This window comes from Notamacropus eugenii, chromosome 3 (genome assembly GCF_028372415.1).
Source record: "Notamacropus eugenii isolate mMacEug1 chromosome 3, mMacEug1.pri_v2, whole genome shotgun sequence".
Taxonomy (NCBI): Eukaryota; Metazoa; Chordata; class Mammalia; order Diprotodontia; family Macropodidae; genus Notamacropus; species Notamacropus eugenii.
In genome coordinates this window covers 99,401,746-99,417,355 of record NC_092874.1, presented here as the reverse complement: position 1 = coordinate 99,417,355, position 15,610 = coordinate 99,401,746, and the positions used below count along the sequence as shown (strand labels likewise).

The 15,610-nt window shown below is 36.9% G+C and overlaps 1 protein-coding gene across 1 annotated transcript in view; it reads left to right on the top strand.

Moving 5' to 3' along the window:
* The window catches only part of CNTNAP2 (contactin associated protein 2), a 2,725,119-nt gene that overhangs the window by 1,991,152 nt on the left and 718,357 nt on the right, over positions 1–15,610 (top strand). The gene's annotated exons all lie outside the window — the stretch shown is intronic.

Genomic DNA, 15,610 nt, shown 5'->3' with positions numbered 1-15,610 from the left:
TCTATGAATCAAATTAAGATGTCATCAAAGTGTACTCCGCCAGTACTATACCTATGTAAATGCGCCAAAGTCAGTAAATGATCTGGGAAGACCCAGAATATTATACTAATGATTCCTCCCTCTTGTACAGGGTTCCATATTAAATAGGTGAGCATGGTGTTGGGAAATAAAACAAATTTAAAAATGATAGAATGCACCAGTCATTATGGCCACCTAGAACTGATAGCTCTAAAGGGTAGTTGAACTCTTTTTGAACCGTGAAAGAAACTTCATATTTTTTTCACTTTGAGAATAAATTTGTGGTAGATATATAAGTAACTTACCAGTCTTAGAACTGGTATGTCCCAGGTAACAAGTGAAGTAAAGTTGACAAATATTTATTGAATGACAAAGCATTTATTAAATAACCCTATGTGCTAAGAACTGTTCTCAACACTGACATGTTACTTAGCCTACTTAGGGAAATTATTGAGTATTGTGTTCTTATCGTTTTCTGTGTGCCAAATACAATTCAACAAACATTTATCACATGTACCCTATGTGCTGTATAAGTGCTGGGGTTAGCAATTATAATCTTATCTCTGCCAGGCTTTGCCTTTCTCTTTTTTTAATTCTTTGTTCATTTCTGAATATATCCATAGTTTTCTGAAATAAGTGAAAAATATGCATTTTATTCTCAGAAGGCAGCTTGTTCTTTGATGGGGTATGACATTTTTAGAACCCAAGGGAAGGAAGGAGCTGATTTCTCTGTACCTGCTCCCAATCACACTAATCCTAAACCTCTCTTTCCTTATTTGACCTAAGAATTACTTTAAAGCACCTTTGTTACTTGTTTTCCTGACTCTCTGTGCATTGTATGGAATTGGATTAAACCTCTTAGTTGTAAATCAAAAAGAAATGAAATGACAAGGATGTCACAGTTTTTTCTCTCTCTCTCTCTCTCTCACACACGCACGCACACACACACTGTGATCTTTCTACTCTTAAAGTTCACCCACATTTGTTTCCTATTTTCAAACACTCTTCATAGGTGTGTGTTATATGTGTGTGTGTTTTCTTGATTCCCTCCCCTTTGAATATTCATAGGAAAATCTGAACCCACATTTTGATGAGAACCAAAATGCAGAGTTCAGTCCCAGAAGTATAAAGAAATGGGTCAAGCAATCTGGTAAAATACTGCAAATGTAAATTCCTATGTGTGAATAAATAGAAGATAGAAAATAGAGCATATATAAGAAGATAGTATTTCTGTGCTAGCCGCCTATCTTTGGCGGACACATTTTGCTTCTCTCTGGAGCATTTCATTTCAGAAAGGAACACAGGTCTGTTTCTTAGCCTTTGGAAACCAATTCCACAAATATAAAGGAGAGAAGGAAAAATACTGCTATTAGAGAGAAAACCCAAAGAATATGTTTCAGGAAGCTTATGGCAGACAATGAGGTGGCATTGCTTGCTAGATAAACATAACGTTACAGCATTGGAAGGTACCGTAGAGGTCAGCTAGTATACAACATAGCTGACCAAGAACTCTCTCTACAGAGAGTGAAATAAGAAATGGAATTCCACATTGTGCTTTGAAGGCTTCTGGTGTAGGGGTACTTGCTTTCTCTTAATAAAGCTCATTTCTCCTTTGGGTTCCTCTAATGGTCAGGAATTGTTTTCCTTATATCCAACCTAAATATCTCTCTCTCTGAACTCTTTCCCATGTCAAATGATTTTGTCCTGTGGAGTAAGGAACAATAACAGCCAGCATTTATTTGGCACTTTAAGGTTTATAGAATATTTTGAATATAATATTTTCTATATGTCTGTTTTAATTATAGAATATAGAATATTTATGAATATTATCTCATTTTATCCTCACAACAAATCAGGAAGTTGCTATTACTTTTACAGATCAGAAAACAGAGGCCAAGAAAGGTTAAGGGACTTGCCCAGTGTCACACAGGTATGAAGTATCTCAACTCATGTTTGAACTCAGGTCTTTCTGACTCCAGTTCCAGTACTCTATCCATTGGGCCACCTAGTCTAATCTTTCTTCCACATCATAATACTTCAGGTACTCAAAGATATTTTTTACCTCCTCTCAAAGTCTTACCATGTTCTGTTTTGCTGTCTTTGGACTAGATCTATCAGTTTATCTGTATACAGATCTTACCGTGAAGAACAACCTCTATCATGGAAGATTAGCATTGGCTCTCCAACTTTTTGTCTAAAAGATTGCATATTCACTGAGAGCCCCAAGTATTTTTTACATGAGCTATTGTTGGAATATTCTTACCTTTTTAAAAATCTAATTTTTTGAACCCAATTATGGTTTATTATATTTTTACAAGGACAGCTAGGTGGTACAGTGGATAGAGTGCTGCACCTAAAATCAGGAAGACTCATCTTCATAAATTCAAATCTAGCCTCTGACACTGTGTGACCTTGGGAAAATGCCTTAACTCTGTTTGCCTCAGTTTCCTCATCTGTAACATGATCTGGAGAAGAAAGTGACAAACCACTCCAATATCTCTGCAGGAAAACCCAAACTAGGATCATGAAGAGTTGGATATAACTAAAAAATGACCAACACATTTTCATCTTATTAGATTCAACACATCATTCTAACTTCTTTGGTTCCTGATCTATCATTCAACATGTTATCCACTCCAATCCAGCTTGGGAGGCAGAAGAAAAGAAGAAAAAGCAGTGGATTTAGAAACAAGAGACATGGCTTCAAATCCTAGTTCTTACCTAGCTTTAATCACTGAATGAGTGTTGCCTTAGTCAAACTGAGAATTGGGAAAGACTTATTTTTAAAAAGCCATGGTCTCCTACTTCATCCGGGGCCAACTTCAGTCATCCTGATCTATATCTTGCCAGTGAACCCAGATGGTTCAAGGAGAAGAAAGTGAAGCTGGTAACTTTGCACAACCCTCTCTCACTTAAATTCAGTTCACTTGCATATCATAATATCACTTTCCTGTTATCATGGTCCTCTTCCAAAACAAAGGGCAGACAACAGTAGCTGAGGTTTATAGCTAGATGGCACAGTGCATAGAATACTGAGCTGGTCACTCTAGCTGTTAAGTGCAAGTCACTTAATTCTGTTGGCCTCAGTTTCCTCATCTGTAAAACAAGCTGGAGAAGGAAATGGTGAATCACTTTGGTATCTTTGCCAAGAAAACCCCAAATGAGGTCACAAAAAGTCAGACATAACTGAAATAACAACTGCAGTTTGCAAGGCCTTGTCCTATGCACTAGGAATCTGAAATAGAAAACAAAACAAACGAACAAACAAAAGCATTACCTGCACTCAGAGACTGTATTTCACCTCTGCAGCGTTTCTCATGATTGAATGTCTCTCCCCTAGACCTATATTTAAGAAGGGCCCCTAAAAAAACCATGTCTCACTCTGTTCAGCTGCACTCGAGTCACCTGCCAATGCTTTTGTCCACTTCCCCCGTCCAGCTGCTTCTTTTTATGTGGTGTCTCCCCCTTTAGAAAATAAGCAACTGCTTTTATTGTATTCCAAGCATTTAGCATGGTGCCTGGTACGTAACAACTACTTTATAAACACTTGTCATTGACTGACATTCTTCTGGAACATAGGACCTAAGCTTCTTCATTTCTGAAATACAGGGATTAGACTTAGATGCCTAAACTCTCTATCATCTTTGTATGATAGTGAGTGTGCCATGAATCTTTAGAAAGATAGTGAGTGTGCCATGAATCTTTAGAAATGCCTTTTTCATTGCTAATCTTGGTCTTCCCATATACAACACTCACCCCAAAACTTTGTAAATTAAAAGAGAGTCAGTGATTTGGTGACCATTTGGCCTTCTTAAGTATTCTAATTCTTTTTCATATTGAATCTACAAATGCAATCTTAAAATATAATTACTCCCCATGCCCATCCCCTCAATTGCCAATTTATCTCAATTTCTAAGCTTAACATTTAATTTTCTCTGAAAAAGAAATAATTAACAAAGGCATCTATTTGTGAGTGATATCTATAACTCCTCTTTAAATGCCTCCTTGAAAATAATTAGGCATGTACATATTGTTTCCTCTGATAGAATATAAACTCCTTGAAGGCAGGTAGTGTTTTTCTTTAGATCTCCAATGTGGAGTGCAGCACTGACAGTAAGCACCTTACAACTTAACAGAATAATTGGACTTTGAAATCTTCCAAGGTCAAGGATCTTATTTTTACCATTTTTTTTTTGTATCCCCAATGCTAGCTAGCGTGGCACATAAGTTGAATCTCAAATGGCACATCAATATTTCTTTTCCATTTGATCCTCATGGCAACTCTGGGAGGTAGTCAAAGTAGGTTAGTTTTAACCTCATTTTATTGATAAGGCAATAAAGATTCAAAAAAGGTCAATAATGTTCCCAAACCCACACAACTATTGAAAGCAGTTGAAAGTCTATGCCTTGTGACATCTAGATCAGTTGAAAAAACAATTTTGGAAAGAAATGTCACCACCTAGAATTCAGTAAGAATGTGTTAACTTCTTAAGTTATATTGTTAGAAGAATTGGGGAAAAACATATTCAACTGGAGATAGGGAATAAAGCTACTTGTAGAACTCTTTTAGGATGGATAGTAAGTAGATGGGACCTCAGAGGAAGAGAGGGATTGAGGGATTTCTGAGTAGATCATTCAAGAAAGGCTATAAGAAAGAAGACTCTGTGCAAAAAATGACCCATCTCCATTCATCCTGATCTATATCTTGAACCCAGATGGCTGCAGAAAAGAAAGTGAGGCTGGTGACTTTGTTCAACCCTCCCTCACATAAATCCAATTCACTTGCAAGTCATTATATCACTTTTCTGATGTCATGATCCTCTTTGAAAATGAAGGACAAACCATAAAACCAACAATAACAACGATCTTATGGCAGCCCTGGATTCTTACTAAGGCACAAAGTGACAGCTGGATTCACTGCTGGTAAAATAAGTGGCAACTGTGAAAACGCAATGTCATTTGTTTATCTCTAACAAGCACATTCTCTGACTAGACTCAGTACCTGTAACTTATTTCTCTGTCGATAGCTTGTATCCTGGAATTTAGATTTTATTTTCTAAAGGGCCAATAAATAATATCCTGCTACAAATATGATAGATGTTATGAGTCTAGGCCTTGGTTTCAAGGTTGCTGTCTATAGAGGAGACTTCCCCCTTTCCACCTTTCTCTTTCCTGTTGGAAACAAAAATGACTAAAGAAGAACACGTAATGACTTCTGTTGGGTAGTAAATTATAAATAGGATAGTAAATTGTAAATAGCAAAATCCTTGATGAATAATAAATTCCTTATTTGTGTTGTTGCCATCATCAATAACAGAATACAGACCTGCAGGGGTCTGACCCTGGGGAGTATAGGTACTCATGATGTTATTTACACCCTGAACTGATAAAGTAATATCATATATGTATATATGTATATGTGACACATATATATATACATATATATATATATGTACAGGGGTGCAATTTGCATTTTTATAACACTTTAAGATTTATAAACAAAACCTTATGAGGTAAGTGGTGCATATATTCTCATACTCATATTCTATGTCTTATACCCATGAGAAAATCAAGCCTCAGAAAAGTTAAGTGACTTAATCAGGGTCATCCAATAAGCACAGGAGCTAGAATTCCAACCCTTTTTTTCTGAATCTGAAACCTGAGCTCATTAAGACCAACATAAGGTCCTATTTAGTGACTTTTCTGCATTCCCACTGTTGCCATTATAATATTCAGGCTGGTTTATCTTTTTTTGCTAGACCTCTGAAAATATGAAATCAGTCACCCAGGAGCACATAAAATCTATAAACTTCAAGCCTGTGTGAGGTTGCTAACATAAACACATTATTGTTATGCTCACAGAGTCAGCTAAAATGATGGCGAATGACAAATGCCATGACTTAAAACTTCTACTGAAGAGGTTGGGGAATCCTACTGAAATTTTTGTGGCATGTGTGTATTTATAAAATATACACCTATATCCATACACATATATTACTATGTGTATATATGCATGTATATATAAATACATATATATGCACTTGTATATATAAGTAAGTATATAATATACATATAGATATTCAATTCAGCAAACATTTATTAAGTTCTTGCTACATGTAGCTAAAGAAATTTATTTTTCAAATCTAACTCATATACATTTTCATGTATTCAGTTCATATACGTTTACCTTTACACAGACACACCCATACATCCTCGGTGCTATTTGAGACCAGGGCACACTGTCTTTGCTATGTCATCCCTCTCTAGGCAGTATACTCTATAAGTATCTATGGGCAAATAGAATAAATTTTCTCTGCTTTGGTGCCCAAGTTCTATAGGAGGGACAGTTTTTGCCATAAATGGCCTTCTCTCCTTTCGGTGATATTCCCAAAGACCTTACTGAGTTACCACCTCTCCTGTTCAAAGACTCTTCAGTGGCTTCCTGTTGCATCTAGGACAAAGTTCAGAACACTTCTGCTTGGCATTAAAAAGTCAAACAATTCCTGACACATCATAAGCGCTTAATAAATTCTTGTTGGCTTGACTAGAGATTTGTAATCTGGCTCCTGCCCACGTCTCTAGGCTTACTGCGTATGATTTCCCTTACACACTCTTGTTCCAGCCTAACTGGCCTCCTTGCCAGTAGCCTATTTCCATGCTATTGCACAAAGTATTCTTGCCTGTTCCTGGAATTGATTCTTTCTTTGCTTCTACCTCATAGAATTCTTTCCTCCCTTCAGAGCTCCACTCAAAATCTACCTCCTAAGAAAGGCCTTTCTTTATTGCACCCACTGCTCCAGATACTAGAGAACTCTAATATTAGTTTATGAATATTTCACACTTAGTTTTATGTGTACATATTGTTTTCCCTCATAGAATGTAAACTTCTTGAGGACTGAGGCGGTTTCATTTTTGTTTTTATTTAACCGGTGCCTACCATGATTCCTGATGTATAGCAGGCCCTTAATAAATATTCACAGATTGATTTGTATCAGGGCAATTCTAATATAAAAGGATTTAAAGACCTTTTTACTCTCCTAGATCCCCGGGAATGGTTATTGTTGGAGGGAATAGCTAGTTTCATATGCTCCCCACCTGTGCTGAATGAAGACTGTCTGGGATTAGCTTCTTTATTCCAAAAGACAGTGCGGTGCCATGAGGTACAGCGCAGATCTTTCAGCTACTAATACACAACCTTGCCCCACCAGCAGCAAGTCAAGGTCTGTCCTTGCCGATGTTCTCTTTGAGTTTCAATCTTGCGTCCCTTTTCTTTGTTTCTCAAATACCTGAAGCTCTGGTTCCCCTACTGAGAGATGAGTATAGAAGTGTTGTCACCCTGCTCCTTTGCCCTTATCCCTTGATAACAACCCACTGAGCTTTTGGGCCAGGGTTTCTTAACCTTTTGTGTGGCATGGACTCCGTGGACAGTCTGGTGAAGCCTGTTTCCTTTCTGGAAATAGTGTGTTTAAAGGTATAAAATAAATATACACGATTATGAAGGAAACCAATTACATGTAATATAATTATCATAATGTTTAAAAAAAAAAGTTCATGCAGCCTAGGTTTGGAGCTCTTGTATGGGGCATTTAAAGGAGCCTTTTACAGCCAAGCACTGCAGAGAAGCACAGAGTGGGGTGAATAATGTGCTAGGTGAAAAATTTCAACAGTTTGTTATGAAAAAACATAGTTTTGGTTTTTTTTGTTACAGAAAATTTGCTATGACTTAATCTGGGTCTTGTACAAGCTCAAGGACATTTGTTTCTCTCTTATTTCCCTCCTATTTAAATTTCTTCTTATTCTGAGTTTGGATGTCCATTCAGTGCTAGTGTTATAACCTCAGGATTGCTTAACCAGAGCTAGTATCTCCTTTCCCACCCTTAATATGTTTTTTTAGAAATCTGGAACCCAGGCTGTGAATCCTCTGACACATTCCCTCTAGTTTCATCATCTCAAGATGTTAACAATTCACATTCTCCTACAGCTTCTCGAGATTTATTAAGCAGGTAGGGAATAAAAATATCCATTTTGCAAATGATGAAAGTAAGGCTCAAAGATAAAGTGACTCTCAGGATCACAGAGCCAGTAAGTATCAAGATAGAATACGGACCTTCGTCCCTTGAGTCCAGTGTTTCATTTTTTTCCATCTTTCCCCATTGCCAATTGGCTATATAGCCTAGGGAAAAATTTCCTCTCTCTTTTTATCCCTCCTCAGATAGGAACAACTCAGCATGGCTTCAAAACTCTTGGGATTTTAGCCTATTGTGGTAATCTGTGTGCTCTAGAGTCATCAGAAGTTATTCATTCTAATTATTCATTTTTTGACCTGTTCTATGAAGCAGATTCTAAAAGCTGGAACTTTTGGCTGACTTATCCCTTAAGGGGAAGAAGAGGCACCTCTTTTAGCACCTGTCAGACTCTGCTGTCATAGGCATAGAACAGTAAGCCCCTAGTGAAGCTATTCTTAAACAGCCCTGCCACATGACTGTTCCCACTGGACTAACTGGTTTCTTAATTTTGAGCCTATGAGTCTAGAGGGGAGGAACTCTTGCTTTCTCTGCCATAAGCAATAAGGAAAGCTAGTAAGCTAAGGGCTTCTTGTCATTCCCAGTGCAAGATCTGGGGCCAATAGCAGCTCAACAGCTTTCTCTCATCCCCATACAGCCCACAACAAGGAAATCAAACAAGAACAACTCTAATCACATCATAGCACTATTATGAAGTAATTGGTTGGCATAGGGATTGGGGGAAAAAAAGGAATATCTTTGTTGTCTGTAAATGGTTACTTGAGGAAAACAATAGTCAAAAAACTAAAAAGCTTGAGTGAAGTGAAAAGGAGAGAGAAGGAAAAAGAGCAGAAGCATGTAGGAAATGACAAAGAATAAAGAGAGGAATGGACATCAGAAAGTACACAATAAAAACAGTGAGAACCAGGCAGCCTGATCTTGGGAATAAGGAGGAAAGATAAATAAAAGAGAAAATGAATCTATACCCTGGGAAAATGAAGCAAAGTTTAGATCTAAGTAGTAATCTCTAAGACAGGGATTCTTAATCGAAGCTTGAATACTTAAAAAATATATTTTGATAACTCTTATAATTATTTTTCTTGGTAATCATATGCATTTTACATTATACATTTTAAAAATATTATTCAGAGAAGGGTTCCCCAGTTTTCACCAGATTGACATAGGAGTCCAAGTCATAAAAATGATTAAGATTTATATTTAAGTAGTAGTAATAGCAACACTGAGTCACTTAATAAGGACACGTCAATCATAGGGCAGTGGTATAACCCTAGGATTCAAGAGTTAGATGTCAATATAGGAAAGTTGTACAGTTTTCAATTCAAACATATATTAATACTTTCATAGGAAGTTGTCACTGTCATTGTTTTGGAGTCAAAAACGTTGATTGAATGGGAAAATCAAGCCCCAGTCCATTCAGTACCCATATATAGCGACCTTGTATTCATACTATATACATCATTGTATGAAGTTGTCAGCATGTCATCTTCCATATAGACAGTAACCTCCCTGAGAGTCAAGACTGTTTGATTTGTTTGGTTTTTTGCATTTCTTTGTATCCTCAGCTCTTAGCACAGTGCCTATAGTATAAAAGGTACTTAAATATTTGTTGTCTGAGACAGTGAATGACAGATAAACACAGAGGGCCTGGTTGAAGGCATCGCAACTAGGAGAGTTCAGCAATCTAGCCACAAAGCCACAAGAGAGATAAATAGCTAATGTTTGTAACAGCCAAATAGGACTAGGTACAGAAACCATGCTATGATATTTGGATAATTGGAGCAAAGTATATTATTTCATCTGCATAATATACTATAACTCAGAAGGAACAATTTTTCTTTGTAGATTTGTGAGGAAGGGCATATGAGCAGGTTCTAAATCACCTGAAGCCACTGAGAATGACTGGCTTAGATAAATAAGTCCTAGATAAGTGTGTCATGTGGTTTGGCTATATGGATTGCCCCAGGGCTAACTGAAAAAAAAAAAAAGCTGGAGCTTTTTGTTGTTGTTGTTTGTTTGGGTTTAGTTTTCATTAATGGACTACAGAAATTAATGCTGTCAAATATATATATATATATGTATATATATATATACACACACACACACACACACACACACGTATATTCTATTGAGTAGCTTTGGCTTTTTTTTTTCAGTAAGATACTGAATTAGGAATCTAGATCTGGGGATCAAAATGAGCAGCAAACTATGAGGAGGCAGGTTAATGCTGTGACTTTTTTTCCAAAGAACTCATTTCTGAACAATAGCTGTTCTCCTAACAGTTTTACAAGGCTGATAAAAACCAGTATGTTTTGCCAACTTATACTCTAGCAGGTGCTGGTGAATTGAATGCATAAAAAGACAGGTTGGTTCCTCCTTAGATGTGTTAATGCTGCAGGCTCCTAAAATATGAAGCCTGTGATGCTTATGAAACATCATCCTCCTGGGGTTTTCAAAACTGGTAAATTCAGATTACAGAATGCAAAGGGAGGAATGGACAGGAAGAAGAGGGAATGTTTTTTGACTGAATCATATTTCTATACCTTCAATGAAAGTTAAGTTCAGAACCATATACATACTTGAGGGTAACCAGGCTATTCTATTCCTAGACAAGTGTAGAAATCACTATGAAAAATTAGGGTTAGCACAAGTGTTTTTTGCCAGCTTCCTTCCTGCCAACACAGCCTTATTGATCCAACCTATGGAAATGGCTTTCATTCACAAGGTAAAATGTTATTATGTAGGAGGTTTCATGAAAGTCAATGTATTCTTTACAAACTATCCAGAACTCTTGATCTTAATCATTAAAGATGTCATTTTTGGTGTACCTACAATTCTGTCAATAAAACATTCAATGGAGCTGAAAAGAAATTGTGAATTGATGTCGGTTCCACAAAAGTATCTTCTTCTTTCTCTTCTCCTCACCTCCTACTCCTCTTCCCGCTTATCTCCCTCTCTGTTTCTCTTTCTCATTTCCTTCCAATTCTCTTTCTCTACCTTCTCTTTTCTCCTCCTTTCCTTTCTTGCTCTCCTCCTTTTCTCTATTTTCTCTTCTTTCTTCTCCTCTTCCTTTCCCTTTTCTTTTTCCTCTGCTTTTCCTTTTCTTTCCTTTCTCCTTTGTTCTCTACCCTTCCTCTTTTCCTTTCCTTCTTCTTCCTCTCTTCTTTTTCTCCTCTTTTTTCTTGCTCCTGTCTTGCTTCTCCTTCTTCCTTCATCCCTCTTCTCTCTCTCCACTGTTCTGCCTTTCTCCTTCCTCTTCCTCTCTGCTTTTCTCTCTTTTTCTTCTCTCCTCTCTTTTCATTCTCAGCTTCTTCCTAATCATGATGGTGTTAATGAAGAACTCATGGGCCATAGAATAAACCCTTCTAACAGCTCATTGCAACAAAATTTTCAGATCATGAGGTATACTCCTGCTTCATTTCCCCCATTTAAAAAGCTTAGTTCAAGAGACATAAAAGAGAGTTGATGAAAATGACAATGAGGTATAATTTGTGTTATGTTAGCAATGAAGATAATGCTGTAATGCTCCCTATGAATGAAAAGACACTCAGAGCAATTCTGAAAAGGAAGGTCTTCTAGAGAGTGAGATAACCATTTGGGAGTAAACTCCCTCAACCTTTGATTTATTAATTAATTTTGCATAAAGGCACCTGCTGTTTTTACTATCCAAGAGATCATGTAGCACAAGTCTCATTCTGACTTCGTTAGAATCAGGCAAATGACTTAAAAGATAACTAAGATAGAGTGGGAGGGTGAGTCTTTAAAGAAATAAAGTTGTAATGTCACTAACCATTCCAGTAACCAGGTCCAGTAACCATTTTGTCTTGTGCCCCATTCCAGTTGATATGTGTAGTTGGAGCTCCATCTAAAATAGCACAATAATTGATATACACCAAGCTAAATTTAAAAAAGAAATTTAAATTCTACTAAATATGCTTTTTTAAAGAAGGCAGGAAAGTATGAAATAACTTTAAAGCATTTTTACATTCTCCCCAAATAATTACTTGGCTTTTTTGTGTATTTTTGGACACAGATCATTCTAGTTAAGAAGCATGCTTTTTTAACACTTCTCTGTGTTAGACATGATTTCACAGGAAAATTCATTTATCAGAAAAGATATGTTTTCTGAAATGTTAAATAGCTGGGAGATTACAGCAATGAGGAGATGAGTCTTCAGAAGAGGTCTCAGAATCATCATGTCATAACTTTGCTCTGATGTAGTGTAACCCACAGCCAATTCAACAAAAGGAAAATGCCAAGTGCCAGAGGGAGCTACATAGAAAATAGGGTCACAAAGGGATACTTTTCCAGCATAATTTTCATTAATTTCAACCAAAGTTTGGCAGTGAATCAAACACAGTAAAGATATGGTTTCCAGTGTGCAAAATCCAAAGTTAGGAGAAATTTGACAGCAACAAAATCCGCATGAGGTTGAGTTGAGCGATATAATTCTGTATGTGCTGTCTGGCTGTGTGACCCATCTGCTGCAGCTACCCAATGGTTTATGTATCAAATGAACAAGCATTTAGGAATGCTAGTCTTCGTTAGAGGGCAATGGGATTTGAGAAGGGGGACGGAGAGCCTCCAATATTTTTCAGTATGCTAACATCCCTTAATGCAGGAGGACTAACAGCCACTACTGTTCACTTATTTGATAAACGTCATAGTTACACCGGAGTCAGTTCTGTTATAATTGAACTGAATTATGTCTAATCACCAATTTTTAGTTAACATTTATTAGTATTGTCAGTCCCAAAAATTCTACAAGAATTGCGTCTTTGTAACAAGAAAATTTTTCCTGTATTCAAAAAGAAAAGTTACTGTTTGCAAACTGAGTATATTTAGGGGATGAGTGGCAAATGGAGAAAAAAAAATAACAGTAATTTTCTGCCACACCTATGAGGCCTTGATTCCTATATTAATAAGTCAAGATCAGACAAGTGTCTGCATTTTAGTATTTTACCGGTAGTTTGGAGATATCTTGTGGATAATTTGGGGTAGAATTACCATAATATGTGTAATTTCTTAAGGTACTCCTTCTGAACTGATAAGAATAATTAAATAATAAATGTTGCGCTTGTAATGAGATAATCACTCCTCTTTTCTTACATTTTTCACTGTGTTCTTTATCCTCAGATGTGTAATTATCTCTTGGGAGTAATTTATACTTTCATGAACAGGCCATTAAAGTGTGGGGGCAGTGATGAGGGTGATGTTAATTGGAGGCTACTGCAGAGAAAAGACACTGTATTTTGTGAGAAATATGCTGCTTGCTATGGCAATTCAATTCAGTCACCTACTATGTGCGAGGCATTATGGTAAGCACTGAGGGTGATAACAAGATGAATCAGCCATAATTCCTGGTCATTATTGCTTATAGCCCCAGGGCATGAGCAGCTCCAATTAGAGGTCATGAGAACTCTCCAGCAGGAACTAAAATATAGATTGGCAGGAAGAAGGGAGAGAGAGAGGAAAGCCAGCAAAGAAGGAAGACAGGCAATCATTTCACCCATGGACATGCTGTAGTTGGGGATTGGGATGAATTGTCTATAAATAGATTCTATCTATACATACATAAATACAGTCAAAGAGATAATGAACAATCACTTTTGCTGGCAGCATGGATGGCATGGTTGAGAAAAAAAGACTGAATTTGAAGTCACAGGATCAGCGTTAAAGTCTTGGCTCAGTCCATTTCTAGGTTGTGTGATCTTGGACAAGTTAATTGACCTTTCTGAGCCTTTATATCCTAATCTGTTGAATCGGATTAATAGTCAATGTATTCCATGTATCCCCATTGCTTTGTATATATTAAGTACTTAATAAATGTTGATTCAAATCAAATCCATTTCAGTTTAATTGAAGAAATACTTAGTGTTGACTGTGGGTCAGACCCTGGGCTAAGCATTGGGGATATAAATAAGAAGAAAAAACAGACCCTGCCTTTAAGGAGCTTACAAAGTACACAAAAAGAACTGGAAAGGCAGGGTAGGGGGGCAGATACCAGAGGGTATCTTGTTCTGTGTAGCTGAAACCAAGCAAAGATGCAGATGGAAAGTGGAGTGAGTGAATTCACTTGAACTGAATTGTAGAACTGACAGGATTTAACATAGGTAATGAAGTTCAGAAAGATCAAAGGTGAATCTAAGGTTTCAGACGGATTACTTGCAATAATTATGATGTACAGCTAAGTGACATGATAGCTACAGCACTGGACCCAGAGTCAGGAAGACATGCAAATCCAGCCTCGGATATTTATTAGCTGCATGACCCTGGGTAGGTCACTTAACCGTGTTTGCTTCTGTTTCCTCATCTGTAAAGTGAACTAGAGAAGTAAATGGCAAAACCTTCCAGTGTCTTTGTCAAGAAAACTCCAAATTGGGTCATGAAGAGTTCAATAAGACTGTATTGACTGCAAAAATAATCATGGTACCACTAATAAATATGGGGAAGTTGGGTAAGGGAACTGTTTTGATAAGGCATATGCTTTCATTTCAAGTCATACTGAGTTAGGGTTCACAATAGGTTTTCAGAATGGATTATCTTTAGTAGGTTGAGAAGCATTGTGGTACAATGGAAAGAGTCCTGTATTTTGAGTTAGAAGACTTGAGTTCAGATCTCTGCTCTACTCCTTACTCTTTGTGTGGCCTTGGGTAAGCACGTTACCTTGGGTTTCAGTTGTTTTGTCTGTAAAATGAGGGAACTGGACTTGATATCCAAAGTCCCTTTCAACTCCATACCTTTGATCCTATAGAATAGTGGAGTAATTTCCAAGACTGTAGTAGTTAAATCCATTAGAAAAAGAGGTAGAAAATGAAGTAAAGAAGTGACCAAGGAATATGATTATAGCTAGAATGAAGCAATATCTTGAAAGCAGAGCACAGTATTTTAAGAGCTTTATGGTTAAGAGAAAGAGAAAAACAGAAGAGGAGAACAGAACAGGGAGAGAGTATATATGTATGTGCAAAGGACAGAGGGAGGCACAGAGACAGAGAGGGAGAAAGAGAGAACATGAACCCACTGGTCTTGTACTCAGAAAGCTCTCAGTTCTTAAATGCCTCAGACGTTCACTAGCTTTGTGACCCTGAGTATGTCTCTTAACTTCTCAGCTTCACTTTCCTCATTGGTAAAATAGGGTTAATAGCAGCATCTACTTCACCAGGTTATTGTGAGGATCAAATAGATAACATTTAAAAAGTACTTTGCAAATTTAAAAGTAACATTAAAATGCTAATTATTATAATTATGTTATAATTATTATTATAATTATAATGTCCAACACCTTCCTTTATTCCTCTGTGTTTTCTGGCTTCCTTTGAACTCCATGATCAGTCATTTAAATCATTCTTTAGGAATTTACATCTCCATGCTCCCTTGGTTTTTAATCCTACCTGACTTTCCTAGCTTGGCAAAACCTTCACCATCGGTTTCTTTCTTCCACGTGTAGTAAACACTTAATATATGCTTATTTAATTTGATTTATTATCACTTAGTATTTATATGTCTTTTAAATATTTGTAAAATGCTTTATATACATAATCGCATGAAATCCTCACAACAACCCTGGAAGG